Here is a 7,835-nt window from a genome sequence, read left to right as displayed (position 1 = left end):
AGCTTGACGAGTTGGAATTCTCCTGCCATTTAACTTGGAGACCCATCATCATGTTTACGTACGTGCATCATTTCAAATAATAGAAATTGAATTACAGGTCTTCCTGTTCAGTTTCTTCCATTTAATTTCTAAATCTAAAGATTTCTTAAATAGCTGTATGTTAAAAAGTTACAATATTTACTCCAATCTTCCAATAAAAGGAAACAGTATTGTATTTCATCATATAAAAGCAAAACCCCATCCAGTGAATTAAGTTCTATTTCTGCAATAAATCCCTAATATAATATTAATTCTCATTTTCAGCATCCATTTAATCCTGGAACGGAACCTACACTGTAGCTTGTCTAGGAGGAGAACATAGACTGTTGGGAAAGTAGGCTGAAAGTCACTATTTTTCCAGGAAAGTCACAAGCACCTTCTGAAATTTTAAACTCTTTCTACACAAATTGAAAATAATAAAATTGAACCTGAATGCCTAACGTTGTCCTACAATTAGATTTTTCTCAGCTTCCAGTGATTATACAATCATATTATATTATTTGCTTTATACTATAACATTCACCTTCATTCTAATCTAATCATTCTAATCTACTAGCAATCTTTGTTGGAGAATTTTAGGGAAATTAGTACTTTTTTTCCCTGCCTTATGTACAGTATTGTGTCACTTTTTGCCAGTGTTTCGAATGTCTTCATTAATATCCACATCACATTCAGCAGCCCGGGAATTTCCTGTCTACCAGTTTTCTGTTCCTGGAATGATAGCCATGTTTCTAAAACATGGTTTTGAGAAATGAGGCTTTCTTTAAAAAAACATTTTTAAAGTATTGAAGAAAATTCTTTAACTCTTTCATTTTTTTAAAGTTGATCAAAACTCAAGGAGAATGTATGCAGGACAAAACAGAGACGCCAGTCAGCCTGGTCAGAATGCCACTGGGAGTAAACCAGAGCACAAGGAGAAATCCTACGTGGCCATAAAGAGAACTCCATACAAAAACCACTCCAGGTCAGACCTGAACCCAAGACAGAAGCTGTATGAGGCAGAAACACTAACCACCATGTCACTTGCTGCATGGGCATAGTTTATTCAAATAAGAGTTCATTTATGTACATTACTCTAAATGTAATGTTCATACAAAAGCATCTTTTTCTGCCATTCTTTGTCCTTTTCTCTTTCACACATTATCACGTGTATTCTTCTGGACAGTAATTGTTTCACTGAAATAATATGAGCTCCATTATGTTAAGCACTATGGAACTCATGCTGATTCAAAACAGAAACAAACTCAGGCATGATGCCCCTCAGTGCATGTGCCTAAACATGTCATCTTCCAATTCCTGATAGTTTTTTTTGTTAAATGCATTTTTCTGTCAGCTCTTCATGCCAAAAGTCTATTGTTTTTAGAATACTGACTCTATTTCAGGCAGTTTTGACTACAGAGTAGCCTGTGCAATCAGATTCAGCATTTGAGTACTGGACCACAATTAGACTTGAGATGAATACATTTGCTGATGTGCTTTGTCTTTCTAAAGTCTTTTTTTAAAAATCAGATCACTACAATATAAACCCTACAGCTACATTTCAACATGATGTTTTAGCAGTTTCCAGTGCAGTGAAATGAAATCATAGCTTTCGTCTTATTCAGTCATAGCCAATCTATCACCACCAATGAGAAAGTCATTAGGCTATTGGAGCTGTGAAATAATAATTTAATAGCATGGCAAATGGCAAAATGATCTAAGTGTTACAAAGCATTTAATTTATTTAAATACTTGCATCATTTATACCCCAGAGTGGAAGAGGTGTTTTTACAAAATACAGCACTTATTTTGTACATCTTTTTTCCTATATCCTTCTATTATTTTGAAATAAAAACTGCTCTTAATTTGGGCACCGTAGCAAGATTATGAATACAAATGGACATTGTACTGAATTCTTTCTTACTAAACACTTTACTGACCTGTGGGACAATGGGTTGTGATTCAGGTAGTTCCACTACATACTGTACAACATGCTGATGTGTAGGGGCTTAAATCTAAAACCTACTGTAGTTCTTTCATTGTCATTAATCCTATATGTTACATGGTATCAAGAAACACAACTTTTGGTATTTACACATTAAGGCTGGCAAAGAATTGTTCAATTGTTCTTATCTGCTTTGTGTCCCATATACTGTAAATTATGGTGATTCTGGTGATTAATATCTTTAAGAATGCTTTAGACGTACACAGCCCTAAAGGGAGCAAAAAACTTGATTTTTTAATCTATGTTTTCTAATTATTTTCTAATTGCTGTCTTTTGTGAGCTTTCAATGTCAGAAGAATGCTTCCCTCTCAACTAAGACCTTATTGTGGTGGTTTGCACGAGAGGCCTGCTTATCACAATGTGCTCCAGGGCTATGTCATCTAGGGTCTGGAACTGCTGTTCTTGGCAGGGCCAAACAAGGTAAATAAGTATAAGGTGAAGTTCTAAACTTACAAACCTCTACAGGGGAGAAGGCAGAAGAAGAAGAATCTTAATAACTGTGAAGTTGGCTGAAGGGCTGCAGAAAAATTGTGGATCTTCTGTCACTTCAGATTTTGCTTGTCACTGTGCTTCAGACCTCTCTTTGTCAAGATCCTGTGGTTCTTGCAGGTGTTGTACCAGATTCTCCTCACTGAAAGAAGTAATGCACTGGGTTCTATGATGGGAAATAATATCTTAGTGTCGTCAAACCTTCAAGACCTGTAGTGATAGACTAGTGCCCTTCATTGCATTGTAGACAACCAAAATCAGAACAAAAGGAATTCAACAATGATATTGAGGGATTGTGTCTTGCTGACCTCCTCTCATCATCAAAAAAGCAACATATGTTGTAGCCTTAAAGCAACTGCAACCACAGTATAATATTCCGTCTGAAGTCGTTAAGGTCAAGGATAAAGCAGTGGTACAGAAGCTTCTAGAGCTTCTCTGATATAACGGCAGTTCTAGAGGACCCCAGGAACACCAGCATAATTACCATCTTCAAGGAAAGAGACAAGCTGGAATGCACTAATTACCAGGGTATTGCCTCCCTCTCCATTGCAGGGAAAATCGTCTCCCCTGTCTTTCAGAGTCATCCCCTTCCTCTTGCTGAAAAGGTGCTGCCACAATTTCACTGAGACGTCAAACCATCTCAAGAGAGAGCCAACATGATCACCAATGTTCAACAGATCTGACAAAACGTGTCAGAAACAAAATCAGGACCTGTATAGGGCTTCCACAGACAACGTATTTGGGATCATGAAGCTTGTTGAATGCTGTCAAAGCTGGGAAGAGTAAAAGATTGAAAGGAAAAGGAACACTGGTCAGAAGACAATTCACTCTTACGGAAATATTTGCAGCTTCAAAGGCATGTCCATGGCTCTTGAATTAGACTTCTGAGATACCTCAGGATCCATAAATTACTGTAAGTATAGAAACACCTTCCTCAGTTTGCAAAAATACATTGTGAAGCACCAGTGTTTTACTAATTCTTCTTTTAAAAAATACAGAGATGTATAAGCTGGGTTTAGAACGTTACACAGGTTTGTTATCCCTTTCTGATGATGTATTGTTGCAGTGGTAGTCCTGCACATTAGAAGAGGAACTGCAGGCTTAGATTTTTGGTGTGGGATTATGACTTAACACCCTTAAATCAAAATAATAACCCCTTAAAGGTGGCATTCTGGACTGGGCAGCCTAAGAGAGAACTATGGCCTATACTTTTTTTACAGTAAGGTAATGCAAGATGAGATAAAAGTTAAAAGTTGTTAAAAGTAAATTTCCTTAGGAGACAGAGAAATTAGAACTCTTTCCAAATAATTTATTTCGCATCAAGGAAGCATGCAAGCTTTCTACATTAAAAAAACTTATCGCTTGATTTAATCCAGAAAACCTGCAACAAGATTGATTGGAAGTGGACATGACAATGAGCTATTAAATCTGCATTCCCAGCACTCTTCTGAGAAAGATTATAACTGAAGTGCTTTCAGAGAGTAAAGTAAAAGACTAAAACAAGGAAAGCATAACACCCCAACCATCAAGCAGTTTTTTTTTCATTTCTTCTTAGAGCCAACAATTGAGGAAAGTGTCAGATATCTGTAACAGCTACCACAGGGTTCAGATGGTGAGCCTCAATTCAAGCAGAGAGAGTTACAGCATACTTTTGGATCCGTTTTGCAAAAACTGTTTTTAATTACAGATTGGTCGTGAAACCGAATTTCTGTTTTCTTCTGGTCCTGAATTAGATTTCAATTTGGATTCTGCCAAAAATTACTTTTTTCAGTTCTCTGGTATGCAGCAGATGTACTTGTCTTCTTGCCTTCAACTCTAGAGACTGCTGAGCAGTGAGGTGGCTGAAGTGACTTTTAGAAGATGGAAGCAACTGAAAATGTTGATACTTTGAGATTCTTTGCAAAAGGTACAGTATCTGACCTTTTTCAAATCTGTTTGTTTTTCAGAACAAAGGGAATTTATTTGTAAATCGTGCACCACTAAAATTCTATCTTTAAATAATCACTTTCCTTTTCATTAGTTTAAGCAAAATTCAAACCGAATGTCAATAATAAATGTAAGTAACATTTCGTAGTCTTTTTGTGTACAGTGTCCTCATTTTTTCCCTGATGCTGTCCTTAACATTAACTTTCAATTTTCTGGGTGTTTCCACAGGGCTGATCTAGTAAAAATATTCACCCTGATTGAAGGTTCTGATGAAAAGTTAATGGTGGTAGTCTTAAAAAACACTTGGTAAGTCCAAATTGGGAAGGTGTATCCTTTAAAATTTTTTGGTGTTTCTATTTATTTTCCACAAATCTATATTTTAGTATAAACGTCTACATGTATAACAAAAGAACAGAAAGCACATGTCTCTCTATGAATTAGGAACTTGTCAAACCACATTCCAGAGAAAGCTGTGGGGAATAACCTGCTGTCTTCAGTCATCTGAACAGCTGGTGGAAGACAACTGGTCAGGGGACATTTAAGGCCGGAGAGTAGAAGCTTTCATGAGCTCTGGACCCCAGCTAAGAAGTTGACAGAGTTACGTGCAACACCAGGGGAGGCAGGGAGCAAGTTAGTGACCATCCCATGAGCCTGGGACATGAAGTATTTGCTTTTTTGTGAGAAGAGTCTCAGAGACAGACTCTGAAAAAATTTCAAAGCACAAGTGAGTTTATTAGGAGCGACAACATATTTGAGAAGAGACTTGTTTTTGGAGCCAGTAAACAACTTATCTGCCTGGTTGTTTATAGAGCGGAAACTTGAAAGAGCTATGAAAGCTGGGAATAGCTAGGGTTTTAGTTTTGGTTTATTTTTTTCATTCACCTTAAATAAAGAGCACTGGTTTTGTGCCATATGGTGCATGTCTTCCCTAAGACCTGCAATGTGTCTGCATGTGTCGCAATACTTTTTTATGCATTTTAAAAGGGATGCTTGTTAGTATTGTTAGGATGAGTGATGAGTGTCCTTTTTAATTCGACAGTTATTGATATTGTATCAATACAATACAATATTGATAGTGTAACCACTGGGTTTGGACCAGCCAATTGTATTTCATGCCTCAGCTTGCAGCTTGAACCCATGACCTCACATGGGAGAGAATGTGAAAGTGTTGCCAACTCCTCCCACCCAACTACCTTCAAGCATTTTGCATATTTGACATGTCAATGGTTTCACAACCGCTTACTTGAGTTTCAGTGTCTTAGGAGGAATGCCTGCAAGTTCTTGGGAGGCTGCAGGAGTTGCTGTGTCTCTAACAGCCAAAAGAGCCTTTCTGACCACCCCACCCCCCCTTCAGATCCGCCCATTGTTTGCGCCTGCATGGCGAATCCCTTTCTCAGCCAGCTAGTGACATAACCCATGTCACGCTCGTAAACCCCTCTTCTTAAGGACGCTCCAGCCCTTCCTTGTTTTGTACTGATCTTCTGCACCTGCCTCTGGTTCCTGCCCCCTGTCCTATAAAAGCCAGACGTTCCTGCCAATCTGGGCTCAGCTCTGGAAGATGGACGCCCGGAAGCCCGCCTATACGCGAGTCTAAGAGCGACTCGACGGCACAGGCTTCATCACGGCGTCCTGACCTTCAGAGTCTGGGATTAGGGAGTGTCTGGTCCCGTGACCCCCCTTTTTATTTCCCGATCCTCCACCGGATCCCGCTCCGGCTTTTAACCCTGTTTGTCTGTGTCTGAATGGATTTCCCGGTTTTGGACATTGGAACATTCATGGATTTGCCTCGGACTCCCTTGGACTGTTTGCCTCGGACATACCTCCCTTGAACATCAGCGCACATAGAACAAGCCCCCTGTTTTCCTTCCAGCCCCTTTGCATGCTTTTTTCCTCGTGTTTTCCTCACTCCTCCCCGGATTGTGCTGTCTGCATAGGATCCTGAAAGAACGCTTCGTGACAGCCCAGGCTTGATCACAGAGCTCACCCTGCACACAGGTGAGCGCTCTGCCTACTGAGCCACTCAGAAGTCCCACACATTGATCCATAAGTATAGAGAAATGAGAAAAGGCTAAAGGCAGGGACCCAAGTAATGAAGGAATGAGTGAAAAAGAAAGAAGAGTTATAAATTGCAGGCCCAACAACCCATCTAGCCTGTTTAGAGTCCCCTCCACCACCACCAATGTGCAGCCCCACCTGCATGATGCGACGGCAGTCATAGTGCACCAGAACACTGACCATACACCAGCTATCAGTGGGGAGGAGAACGGAGTGATGAAACCAATTCACAGATGGGGATTATTAGGAGGCCATGATTGGAAAGGGCCAATGGGAAATTTGGCCAGGACACCGGGGTAACACCCCTACTCTTTTCGAGAAACGCCTTGGGATTTTTAATGACCACAGAGAGTCAGGATCTCAGATTTACGGCTCATCTGAAGGACGGCGCCTGTTTACAGTATAGTGTCCCTGTAACTATACTGGGGCATAAGGACCCACATAGACCGCAGGGTGAGCATCCCCTGCTGGCCCCACTAACACCTCTTCCAGAAGCAACCTTAGTTTGTAATGACAAGGCTCACACCTGCTTAGCTTCAGCGGGTTGCCAGAAATTGATATCTCATGCAACCACTTCTTGAAAGTACCAAGGGTATCAGTTTCAACAATAAGTGGCATGAGTAGCTTTTTCTATACTTTCACAACTCTTTTGGTGAAAAATGAAGCAATTAACTAGCACAATTAAATATAAGGATCTGTCTTTAGTAGGTGGGAAGACACCATGATACCAAAGAAAATCTAATCTGCCTTTCAGTGAGTGTGTTCAAAGCTGAAATGAACTTGAAAATCCTTGGAACACGAGCCCTCACTTTTCTTTTTAAAATTCCAAATCCATAGACAGCTATTCATGTTTTTCAGCCATGCAAGTTCTGTTCCTAATTCAAAATCCACACACAGATAAAAGCTGACACATACCTGAAAAGGATGTGAAAGAAATAAAAAATAAAGCTGACATATATCTAGAGGCTGTACAGCATTTGGATCTGCAGTCTAGTTACAGTATATTGCTTTACCAACTCTGCACAGCTTTAAGATGAACTAAGAGTTAAATAAAGATTCTGGCTGAAGGGATTTTTCTTCATTTATGCACTTTTTGTTTTACGTTTCTAAAGGTCTATAACTACATGAATGGCATGATTTTATGGGCACATTCACATCTCAGAATTATGCAGAAATCGGGTGATCCTGACTATCTGCAAAAAGTGGGGAACTCACATCTGGTTGAGAGTGTGCTGGTTTATTGCTCCTCAATCTAACACTATATTTAAACAACTGTGTTGCCTATTCACTGTACACTAATATACAGTACAGAAAGCACTGGCTCAAATAAGGAGGGTTTTCC

The sequence above is a fragment of the Lepisosteus platostomus genome, chromosome 3 (genome assembly GCF_059453375.1).
Source record: "Lepisosteus platostomus isolate fLepPlt1 chromosome 3, fLepPlt1.hap1, whole genome shotgun sequence".
Lineage (NCBI taxonomy): Eukaryota > Metazoa > Chordata > Actinopteri > Semionotiformes > Lepisosteidae > Lepisosteus > Lepisosteus platostomus.
The sequence above is the reverse complement of the archived record's forward strand: the minus strand, read 5'-3'. Positions refer to the sequence as shown.